Below are 13444 nucleotides of genomic sequence, written 5' to 3' on the forward strand. Positions count from 1 at the left end.
CCACAACCTTCTACCATCCTTGAGCCATCCGCCACCAAACAAGAATGGGTCAAACGAGAAGGGAAAGCAAAGGAAAAACCCTAGTGATGAAAAAAAGGGGTAAAGAACTAAAGAGGTTCCATGCGCTAAAGAAAAAATTGCCGAAATAGGAAGGATATGAGAAGAGAAAACATCACATTCGAAAAAACTCATAAGCTCTCTCATATCTGCGATTAGAAGAAGAAAACTGCTCGTTATACCTCAGATTTGTATATCGGGGGGCTACGAAGCAAGACGACGAAGGAGAGCCGCAAGGGAAGTTGTTAGGGCTGAAGAGAAACGAAAGGGGTAAGCGGGACAATAGTTCAGAGGAAAGCGGGGACGCGGAGCTAATATCGAGGCCGCAAATCGATCCGCTTTGCCAAAGTTTTGCCGCAAAGCTTCAAACCAAACACCACAATGCGGGACGAAGCCACTGTAGCACGCCACGCCACGCAGCAGAAGCCGAACCAAACAGGCCCTAAATATTAATCTAAAGTCAACAAGATCAATTCCCCATTATGCATAGAAATCATATTAACCTAGTGTAAAAATTTGAAAATTATTTGATGAAGTTTAAGCTCTAAAGTTAATTTTCTAAGAAACATTGTATTTTTGTACAAAAATAATTACATTAAACTAAATAGACTTAGAAAAAATTATGATAAGTGATTTTATGAGTTCCTTGTGATCAGTAGCACTTAGGAAATATAAAAGACATTTTTGATAAAATACTTGATTTTTGGCATATATTTTAAATTAAAAATAATTAAAAATAGTTAAAAATTTTTAAAAATACAAAAATATTTCAAAATATTCCTAATATATCCCTGATCACTTGAGACTCATTAAAATATTTCTCCCAAATTTTGTAAATTAAAAATAAATTTCTAAAGGCTTGAAATGTATTTTTCTTTTTTTCTCATTAAAATAATTATAATAAATAAATTAAAAATTGTAAAAATTAAAAATTTGTTTCTCTCAGTTCTTTGGACTCAGAGAGGAAAATATAAAAAGTAATTTTGGTAAATAAAACCCATTTTCTATTTAATTAAATAACTAAAAAAATCAATAAATACTTATAAAATTAAATTAAAATTTTGATTAAAAATATCATGGAATTTTGTCTAAGTGTTTCTCTAACCTAAGGGAACCTCTATATACTTTTCTCATAAACAAAAAAAAAAACTTTATTTTCATAGTTTCAATAAATTAATTTTAAAATCCTATTTTCTATGTTAAAATAATTAAATTAAATTAAAATTTCAAAACCACATTTTCTGCTCTAATGTTTTACTTGTCTCAATGGATAGGGTACTCTGAAATCTTTTAAATCATTTGAATTGTCCTTAATGAGTTATGAGGTGAAGAGCCCCAAGGGTAAAGTGGTCATTTTAGACTTTTGTTCCTTAATCAAAATTTAGGATTAATGAAAGGGAAAAACGGGCACTTTTTTATCTTAATGAATATGTTTGGATGATTAAAATATAATTTGTAAGAGGTAGAAACCAACTTGCCACCTTTTCATGATAAGAATAAAATTATAAATTTTCTAAATCATCAGAATTTTGAAGTTTATCAAAATTAAATGATTTTCTAGTTATGGGCTTAAACTAAGGAGACGATGTCTCACTTATGATTTAGTCCACTTCTATTAATCAGAATCCATATCATCAAAATTAAAATTCTAACACTTACTAATTTTCCGCCCATTAGATTTATTAAGGGGCTTGGTACTGAGCTAGGCTTGATTTTAAAACTTATTTGATGGATTTAGAAGTAATGTGATTGATGATTAACACTATAAACCTAGCTTTGGTGGGTACAAAGTCCTGAATGACTGGAACTTGCTTAAGGGGCCTTCACCCACATAACTTTTAAGTAAAATATAAATTGATTAATTGGGTACCTTACCCTAAAAATGATTAAAATGTCAAGATTCAATGACGAATGGGGTAATTTTAATTTGACATAGGATGATTAATGGAATAATATGATAAGTTTAAAGTGAACTCAAATGTTTTAAGAGAGCTTTAAAGCAGTTTAGGGTCATTTCCCGAACACTTTGAAGCCTCTTTGATATTTTGAAGGACAAATTGAACTTGCTATATTTTGTTCTAAAATCATCCATTAAGATCTTTTGGGACTCAATAAGTCATAGTTTGGAGTCTATTAGATACACCTTAATCTACTCTTGCCATTTATTTAAATTTCCAAAAAAATTATATAAATGTTGCAAAAGCTAATATTTTAGCGAGAATATCGAGAACATGACAGGTATGCTTTTGCAGTGTTATTTAATTTTCTGTCATTTTAATTTTGTTGCAAAACATCATAACTTGTTAGGTGTGTATCTTACTTCACGTGAAAAACTAAAAAACAACCACTTTCAAAATTAATCAACATTTTGAAAACCTAAACAAATTGTTTCAAAGGTAACCGTAAATCCTTTGAAATTTCACTAAATTTAAAATGTCCTTTTGAATTTACGGGAGTCTCTCAGAGGAGGTAACCTATGGTTGCTAGTAAAATATCTTCGTTTTAAATGGGTTTCATAACTCGTTTAAGCTAAGTAAATTCAAAAGAAAATAGTGATACCAGAATGAGGGAATTGTGAGATCATAACCGGTGTTGCTCTAAGCAACTTTAAGCCCCCCCCGTAATATTTAAATGACTTTAGGAAACACTTGATTTGACATCATGACTTGACACATTAGAAAACATAAAACTTATTATGAAGAATAGATTGGAGCTAGCATTTTGAGCATTAGCTTTCCAATCCTGGTGACCAACAGCTACCACAGAACCCCCTAAAATTAATGACAACAACTTCTGGCGACTCCGCTGGAGATTTGTTTTTCTCTCCATTTAAATCAGGGAATATTACCTTCATACATCGGTAATGTGACCATGTACCTTATGGACCAAATTACTCTTCTTCCCTTAGCATACTTCACCCATTTTTTTCTTTCGTATTTACAGTTAACTCTTTCAGACTTCAGAACCGTTTGTTCAATCACTTTTGGACAGAGAGGGTCAGGATTTCTTTCAGACTTTTTTCTTTTGTGTGGTGTCAGACCCCCAATAGGTGTGTTGGTGAACTAATTCTGCCTGAGCAATGTCCATTGTGAATTCGATCCTATACTGGGTCCTGAACTTCACTTTCCCTTTTGAGTTTAGTTTTCTACTTTGCAAATTAAATCAAATTGTGTCATGTTGTGCTTGCTCTCTAACCTTTATTATTTAATTAAATAATTCTTTCTACTTTTAACCTATTTTTACTAAATTTTAAAATCCTCACAAACTAAAAATTAAATAAAGATTGTCTAGTCTACATCCCAGCCTTTGTTAATTTTTAGTGTTCACACAAAAATTACAAAGTATTGGACAAATAACTAACCCCAGAGCTTTATTTTTGAAGCTGCTGCAATGACGTTCCCTACGCTCACTTCTCCTACAACCTGCCAATGAGCCACAATGCCTGCAATGCTGCTTCCACTATCAAGTTTGGAGCCGGATTTGATGAACTTGAAGTCGTGCTATGAAAGGCTCCCTTTATCATAATGAAAGTTACCACTCCAGAAGTTTAAGAGCTTCCTGTTGAGTTCAACCTAAACTGTCCCCAGGATTTCCCTTCTTGCATGAAGGTGAAAACCGTTGCTGCCCTAGCACCTGTTAAGTCTATGATCCCCTTTTTTGCCAAAGGAAAGGAGGTCGTGATCGTGGAAGGTACAGCTAAAGCATTTATCATCCCACTGTTGGTATTTGAAATTGAATTGATTTTGAGGTTTGCTCCATTAACTCGATCCCAAAGAAGAAATCGCAGCTGAAAGATTCGTAAGGCTGCTAAAGCTCAGATTTCTATAGAGGTGTTTGTTGATGAAATTCCTCATCAGAAGGAACTTGGATTGCTGGAAACCTATCCGCTTCTGCGAGGGAGTAGGTTTCATCCCCTAATCGAAATCGATAGGTACGAAAGTATTCAAAAGATTGCTACTATTTTACTATCACCTCATGTACATGGTGGGGAGAGGAATAAGCCCACTCTTATCACATGAGTCAGTACAATATTCCAGAGATTTGCTACAAAAAAGGGTTGTTCAGTCACTGAATTACTTAAATGAGTGGGATGTACAGTATCTACTCACATGAAAAAAAAATACTAAGAGATGTTAAATATGTCAGACGATCTCAAAGATCAATTAAAACTTTGTCAGCTCACATTCCCGTCTGGTTCCACTTAGGAAGCAGAATTGCTACTACCATCATCACTACTGATGATACCATCTCTGCTCCAAGACCTACAGGCTGCCAACCGGTTAAATCACGTCTAGGTCCAAAAAGTCTACCAGTTACCAGTCATAAGGAGGTTTCCAAAGTTCTGAAGGAAAAGTTGAAGAGGTTACCCGATACTATATCTGGTCTACACCATGGGGAGCATAACAATCTCCCATATGTCCATGTCTCTGTTGGGAGACCCTGTCTCAAGGCATCAGCATTGAAGAAAAGATATGGGTACCTAATTTTTCCGTACTAACACGATTCAGGGAGCATGTAGGGCAGAATCATGGGATGAAGCAAGGGTCCAAAGTATCTGAAGTCGTCGTAGCTATTTCTATTGAATTGGATGAACAAGTGGAGGATGTTAAGCAGAGTCCCCTAGATGTCAAGTTGATACAAGAATCGATAATTGAAGCAAGGGTTGAGAAGCTCAGGGTCAAGATTTTTTAGTTAGCCAGAGAACATGGAGTTTCTGTTGATGATGGCGATGAAGATTTTTACTTTAATGATTATCTCGATGATGACTTCATGGATATTCATGTCATCAAAACTAGAGCCACTGCATCTGCGCGCAACGCCCAACCTCTTACTGAAGGGAATGTCGTAGATGATTTGAATAGGGGCATTGTGGTAAGGTATGAGCAAACTAACCAAATGGAGAGGAGAATGGAAGAAATGGCCACTACCATGGCTGTTATGTCTACAATTCATGGATAGTCTCAACCACATCTGTTATCTTCTTGAGAAGTCAACTAGCTAGAAATTGTGCATATCACCAATTAAAGGAGGGAAGTTGCCTCAGTTAACAGAGATGATCAACAAAAGAAGGACTCTGTCAAAGCGTCATACCAGAAAAGAAATTTAAACAAATGGTCGAACAATTTCGGGAGGCCTCGGCCCAATCTAAGGGTGGTGCATTGATTTTAAAGTATAGAACATATCAAGAGGAGTTTAATGTTGTACCCTACCCTAAGGGTTTTGTATCACTAAACTTTAAGATATTTGATGGGACTGTAAATCCCAGATAGCATATAGTGCATTTTTGAGTTAGTTGTAGCAATACTAGAAATAATGAAGCCTTGCTTTTTCATCAATTTGTCAGTAGCTTATCAGGGATAACATTTGATTGGTATGTCGAGTTGCCTAACAGATCAGTGAAGAAATTCTCCAAGTTAGAACTATTGTTTGTAAAGACATTTGATGGAGCAAAACATCATGTTTCTGTTGGAAATCTTGTTATAAAAAGGCAATATCCTAATGAGATTTTGGAGGATTATATCGTGAGGTGGAGAAACCTTAGCATTAAATGTGAGCCTCAACTACAAGAAAATCTTGCAAATGAGTCTCTACTCAAAAGCATCCATCGGTTGATAGCTTTCATGCTTAAGGGACTAACCATCAAGTCCTTTAAGAAGCTACTCGGTAAAGCTAGAAGTCTACAAGAAGAAGTCAAACATATGGATTCTCATGAAAAGGCCAAGAAGCTAAGGCAAACCAGAGTATTCAAGAAGAAATCTGGAACAATAGCAATAGTGAATAAAGGAAAGCAGCCAATGAAGATTCAGGTAGAGTATTCTCATCAGAATTCACAGCCATCATCACAACATATCCAGCAGCAAAGAACACATTAGTATAGCCAGCCTAGCGAACTGTCACACCAGGAAGGACCGCACAGTGTAGAGGATAGAATGGATCTGACTCTTTCGACATGAAAAAAAGGATATTTTTTTTCAAAGACGAAGTTGTACCTAAAATTTGAAGTCTAATGAAGAATTTTGAGTTCTAATTGCTAAATCCAAGTAAACTTGAGGAGGTCGACAAGAAAGATCAGCCCAATTTTTTCCCATACCACAGAATGCTTATACATATTATAGAGGAATGTTTCGTCTTAAAGGATTGGCTCGAGAGGAATCTTATTGAAGGTAATATAACAATCCCGACTAAATTTTTAAAAGAACCCAAAAGAGGTTCTTTAAATATGATTTCAGTTGGGTCAATCACTCCAATAGATCTTATTCCGAAAAATATGGATGGAGTACATTTTGAAGCAAATCATCCAAGAAGATACTGGATCAAATTCAGACCGCTTCGGTACACACAGTCGTTTAGAATCTACAGCCTGTTCAACCCAAGATGGAGATCTGGCCAGCGAAACCACCACAACTAGAAGAGAAAGAGGAGAACGACATCGTGAAGACCGATAGCATGGTGGTTAGGATAGGAGTTGTCCTTGTTAGATTGGTTGTCTTGGATTCAGGGAAGAAAATCCTCAAAACCCTGACCATGTATGATTATATTTTTATCCCACTGAGGTATTATGAATATAATGATTCTTATTTTAGCTACAATTTAATTATTTTTAGTGATAACGTAACTGAGTTTGCTTAATCTAACTCCGATCTCGATTCCTAAACCAATCATCAAATTGTATTTAAGCCCGATGAACCCGTTTATGAGAATGATCAAGATGTTGATGATATTGGTTAAGATAGCACCAGAAGTGAGGAATCAGTCCTCGAGTGTCACGATGCACCACTTGCTATCAACTTAGATCTATCTAATGAAGAAAAAGAGACACCAAAATATTTGCATGCAGGATCTTAGAAAAAGGAAATCACAAAAAAAATATAAAGAGTGGTAAAGTGTTACCCTCGAGGCCACCTTCAGTGAAAGGAAAAAAAGTAGTTACTCAGGAAGAGCTACCTCTACCTTCGCTAGTAGAAGACCCACATAATCAAGTAAAGATTAATGGATTATATAAATTGGATTTTAAAGTTCTAGCTCATCTTAGGAGGTTGTCAGCCAAACTAAGCATTTAAAATTCTCTAATCGTGTCAAAGGAGATGAGAGAGTCTCTAGATATAGCTTTGCTTGACCCAGAGATTTGCTTAGCTCAGTTGGCTAGCACATCCTTGGATGAAGTTTGTTTGTTAAAGGAACAACCTGGGATAACCTTCAGATATGAAGACTTGTTGCTCGGTACCGCCAACCATAACTGACCACTCTACATCTCTGTTAATCTAAACAGATTTGTATTCTCCAGTATTTTGGTAGATCCGGGAGCATCACTCAATTTAATGAGTCTGCAGACATTGGCCTATTTGGAAATTGAGGCTCAGGAGCTTACAACTGATAAAATGATGTTAAGGAGATTCAACCAAACGGGAGAAAGAGCCCTTAGATCAATTACATTGCTTTTGAAAGTTTGAGAACTAGTAACAACCACAAAATTCCATATCATCAATGTCCAGCCCTCTTTCAATGCTCTACTTGGTGACCGTGAATTCACAAATGCAACTTGGTTTTGTCATCCATACACTAATGCATTAAATATTTCAAAAAAGGGCAAGAACATTTCATCAAAGAAGAATTACAACCATTTTCAGTCATGAAGTTGGTATGCACAAAGACGCCGCCTATTACGCGCCTCCAAAGAAAATTGTCTTTTCCCTTGAAATTATAGAAAATGAAGTACAATATTTAGAAGAATCATAAAGAAGATTCCATTCATCTCCGCTTCAACGATCTACTTACATTTTTTCACAATGGATTGATAGAGGTTCTTTTAGCCCATAAACCCGAGATTGAGGCCGGGGACATGGGCGAGGAAGAAACAACATGATTGTTGAACGGACTAGGCCAACCATCAAGATCAACATGGAATAAGGTTATGACGAAGTAAGTTCTGAGGAAGAAATGATGATGATAAAATAAAAGAGACCATAATACTAATTTTCTTTAGAAGACGTGGATAAAGGTGAATATGAGTCAATGTATGATATGATTAACCACTATGTGAATGCCATGAACAATACTCCAATCCACCCTCAAAAGGTTAAGAGTTTATAGGTCAAGGAAGTCTATAGTATTAGTTTAATGCCGCTCAAATTTTACCAAACTTCCTCTTCTCCAATTTTGAAATCATATAAATTTAGAAGAGGACTCTAATGAAATAATGAAATTGCCTTTTGGAGGTAATCAAGCTATTATCATGAAATGTCAGGGATGTTTATAAGTTCTTCACTCAATAATGAATAATCTATGGAGCTAATCAAGCTATTATCAGTGTTCAAAGCATGTTTTGCCTGGAGTAATGATGAAATGTCAGGACTATCTCCAGAGGTTGTTTTGCATAAACTCAGGGTGGACAACGATATGACCACAATAAAATGAGGTCCCAAAAGAGTGCACCTCAAGATAAAGCAACAAGTCATAGGCTGAGGTGAAGAAATTAATAGATGCTAATTTTTTTTGTGGGAATAGAAATACCCAACATGGTTAGCCAATATTGTACCAGTTAAGAAGAAAAATGGATAAATCTGTGTTTTTGTCAACTTCAAGGATTTAAATAAGGCATGTCCAAACAATGAGTTTCCATTGAATATACCAGAATTAATGGTGGACATCGCATCGACACATGATATTTTCTATTTCATGGATGGACCATCATGTTATAACCAAATCTAGATGGCTCCAAAGGATGCAACACTTACAGCTTTCAGGACACCAATTGGGATCTTTTGCTACACAGTGATGCCATTCGGATTAAATAATGTCAGAGCAACATAAAAACGAGATATGATCAAAATATTTGACGACCTCATTCACAACCAAGTGGAGTGCAACGTGGATGATTTTTTCATCAAGAGCAAATAGAAAATAGACCATTTCTACAATTTGAAGATCGTGTTTGAACGATTAAAATGATATAATCTCAAGATGAATCCTGTAAAGTGTGCCTTCGACGTCACCTCCAGAAAATATATAGGATTCGTTGTCCGTCATCAAGGAATCGAGATCAACCCAGATAAGAATAAAGCTATATTAGAAATGCCTGCTCTCAAAACCTTGAAACAACTATGCTCCTTTTAGGGACAGTTGGCAAATCTGAGATGCTTTATATCTAATCTGTCATATAGGCATCATCCCTTTTCGGTATTAATTAAAAAGGATGCCAACTTCATTTGGGAAGAGAAATGTTAGCAGACCTTTAAGGATGCTAAGAGATACTTAATGTCACCATCTATTTTGGTTGCCCCTATCTCGAAAAAATCATTGATACTTTATACTACGACCTTAGATGACTCTCTCGGAGCCCTATTGGCCAAGGTCAATGACAATGGTAAGGAAAATGTGCTCTACTACTTGAGTCGATCTTTAATACCGAGGAAGGTAGTGTATCTGCCTATTGAGAAGCATTGTCTAGCTCTAATTTTTGTCTTCCAAAAGCTTAGACATTACATGCTTTCTGATAAAATTACCCTAATTTCAAAAGTTAATCCATTGCAATATTTGATGACCTGAACAACACTTTCTGGATGTTTAGCAATGTGGTCAATAATTTTATTACAATTTGATATAACTATCGTTCCCCTCTGTGTTATCAGAAGACAGATTTTAGCAGATTTTCTCGTAGCGCACCCTCATCCAACTGGGTCCCCACTCAATGATGAACTACCAGAGGAGACAATAAGACAAATAGAACTGTCAAATGCCAAATATTGGGAAATGTACTTTGATGGAGCTTCATCAGCCAAAAAAGACAACTAATCAAAAATGGTTATACCAGGCAAAGCAGGAATTGGGCGGATTTTCTTCAGGCCAGATAAGGGCATGTAGAGATTATCCTATCACAAAGCCGTGTACAAACAACGAAGAAGAATATAAAGCATTGATCACCGGGTTAGAGTTGGCATCTCAATGGATATAATAGATATTGACATCTATGGTACTACCACCAGTAACACAATAAAGTTGCTTGAATAGATTCCTAGTGTGACTCTATACTAGATTCCACGAGAAGATAAAATCTATGTTGACAATCTAGTGAAACTTGCCAAGGAACTGACATGTCCACTAGAGGATTCCATTGACATTGCAGTACAAGGAAGAAGAGTTTTATCTCAGATTGACCTCGACGACTTACGAAAAGTCAAAAAAGAAGAAGGAATGATGATTGTAGTTTCTGCCATGAACGAAGATTAGAGTAAGTCATTAATAGAATATTTGCAAACTGCAAAGCTGCATGAGGATAAGTCTGAGGCATATCACATCACAAGAAGAGCTATCTCATATGCTCTAATTGGTGATGTCCCCTATAGAAGATCATTCAATCAGATGTGATTGCAATGTTTGAGCAGGGTCGAATCACTAAATATTATCAAGGAAGTACACGCTAGATTGTGTGGTGCTTACCAGTCAAGGCTGAAAATGAAAATGAAGATCAAGAGACTCAGGTACGATTGGCCAGCAATGATATTTTTTTTCATGGATACAGCAAGAAGGTGTCACCTTTGTCAAGTGCATGGGGTGGTCTTACACCAACCCCCGAATGTGCTACACCCAACTGTTACCTCATGCCCATTTGAGTGTTGGGGCATGGATATAATAGGTCCAATAGACCCTCCATCCTCTAAGGGACAGATTTATTCTTGTCGCTAAGAAATACTTCTCCAATTGGGCAGAGGTAGTGCCCTTACGAGAGGATACAACACACCATGTTCTACAATTTTTCAAAAGCTAGATCGTTTACCATTTTTATGTACCATGCCGAGTGATTTTCTCCAATAGGACAACCTTCAAGAGTACAAAGACCAACAACTTTGTCAAAAGACATGGGATAGACTGGAGGTACTCTACGATTTACTATCCCAGGGCAAACGGACTGGCCGAGGACTTCAACAATACGCTTGTGCAAATCTTATAGAAAACATTGCATGAAACCAAAAGAGATTGGCATAATAAACTATTAGAAGCTTTATGGGTTTATTAAACAACGTTCAGAACTCCCACTCAATGTACATCCTACAAGTCTGAGGCCATAATGCCTTTAGAAGTTCAGACACCGTATCTCAGAGTAGCCATCACCAACCAAATCACAGCTAAAAAAAGTCCAAAACTCAGCTTGAAGAGTTAGAAAGTCTTGAGGAAAAATGACTAGAAGCACAACAAAATTTGAAGCTTTACCAAGGATGGTTGGTGCAGTCTCATGACAAATTGGTCTGCCCGAGGGCATTCAAAGTTGGTGACCGCGTTCTCATTCTCAAAAGACTTATCCTTGTACACCACAAAATATGTGAAAACTTTGAACAAACTTTAGAAGGACCATTCGTCATAGAGGAAGTTTACTCAGGAGGATCTTACCAGCTGGTAGATTTTTGAGGCAAAACACTTATGCCGCCTGTTAATGGCCACTACTTGAAGACATACTACCAGACGTAATATTGCTTGAAATTAGCTTTTTGAAATTTTGATTGCACTGGGGTTATTAATTTGGCCAAGCGTCTGCGACTAGGTCTAAAATTTTTTAATAAAATTAATTTCAATAAAATGAAAATTTTGAAATTTTTCCATATTAAATATTCCTTTATTCTCTAATTTTGAAACTCCATTAAATCAAAATAAATTAAATAATAAATTTACACATGTAAAAATTAAAAGTTGTGTTTAATGATCGCTTCATTTTTATTCTTTTTCGTGCTAAATTTTAGCGCACTAATATTTTTTTATCTTTGCAAAAAAGTGTCGGGACGAAAGCTGATTTTTGCCTTTAGAGACAGTTTAAATCTCGCACTAAACAGAGAAAGTGCATCGTAGATTTTGACTTAGATTTCGTTTAGATCAATGTAATCTATGAGGGTCCCTTGATGGACATAGTCAGCCACCAAAAGAATGAAGGAATACCATCACATTTGAGGATCAGCACTAAAGAAGACTCCTCACCCAAAAGGAAGAAAGTGATAACACAACAAAATCCAATGGAGGGGTCCATTCGTTTACCATCTGTGATAACCACATCAACAAAGAATTTAATTGATTCTGATGAAGAAAGGGTCCCAGATGCACCACTAAGAAGAACTCAACGCTGGAATGCTAATCGTCCCAAGCATAGAGCTTTTCTACGTGAAGAAAAGAGACGATTGAAAGAGGCAGAAAATTTACTCACCCCAATCACAGATGGAAAAATTTATGATCCTTGCATGAAGGAGAATTCCACTAGTCCTCCTATTTTAGAGGACGAATCCAAGCTTCCTGCAGAGCAGATACAGTCAGTAGTACTACATGAGCTTTACATAGGTTGCCCAATGTGCAGCATGGAGATTCCTGCACAAGTATCAACAGAAGGAGCATTCATAGAATGCCCAATGATACACAAAAAAAATGTGTATTTTTAGACCTATATTTTATACTCATTTTTTGTGATATTGCACTTTAATGGAAGGTATTTTTTATGTTTTATTGCAGGTTATTGATTTTAAAGACTTGGAGCAAAAAGGGAGCAAAAAGGAAGCAAAAAGGATGAAATTTGGAGTTAAAATGAAGAAATTAAAAATGTGTTCAGTCCCAACGGTGCCAAATTGGGCGTCAACTGTGCAATTTAACAGAGACTTGGGATTTAATTAGAAGAGCACTGGCGCCAATGACACCAGGATGTGCGCCGATGGCGCTTATGTTGGTGGAAGCCCTGTTTCTAGAAGATTCGATGAACTTGAATGCTTTTTGAAGAGTTTTTGGATGCACCTATTGGAGAACCGACCTAAGCTTTATTTAGGGCCAAAATTTCAATAGAACCCCCCCCCCTTCACACTATTTCAAATTCTTCCACTCATTTGAGTTTTCCTCTTCACACACCCACATTCCATGCCATTCCACACCATTAATTAGTTATAAGTTTTATAGTTTTAAGTTTTTGTGGTTAGTATAAGTGTGAACTATTCTCTAAGAAGTGTTGGAGAGGAAGAGAAGTGAGAGATTTCTTCTTCCTACATTACCTAAGAGAGGCTACAAAGGATTTGCTTTGAGAAAGAATTTCAGATGAGTGTTATTTGTTTATTATTGTTGTATGAACATTATTTTATATATAAAATTTGTGTTTTGTTGTATGTTTCTCATGAAGTATGAGTAGATTCATTTATCTTTCTCCCTACTTTGAGATATAATGAAATGAAGAGTTGGATGTTCTAATGTTATGTTAAAATTTGAAATAAATTATGAAATAAATTATGATGGTTTTTATAAATTATGATGGTTTTTCAACTCCGCTCTTACTTTACTTTTCAATCTGTCCAATTAAATTGTTAAAATATGTTGTGAAACATATCATTCAGAAAATGGAGTATGAGTTCTACAACAGAGTGAGAATCAC

Source organism: Phalaenopsis equestris, unplaced genomic scaffold (genome assembly GCF_001263595.1).
Source record: "Phalaenopsis equestris unplaced genomic scaffold, ASM126359v1 Scaffold212150, whole genome shotgun sequence".
NCBI lineage: Eukaryota > Viridiplantae > Streptophyta > Magnoliopsida > Asparagales > Orchidaceae > Phalaenopsis > Phalaenopsis equestris.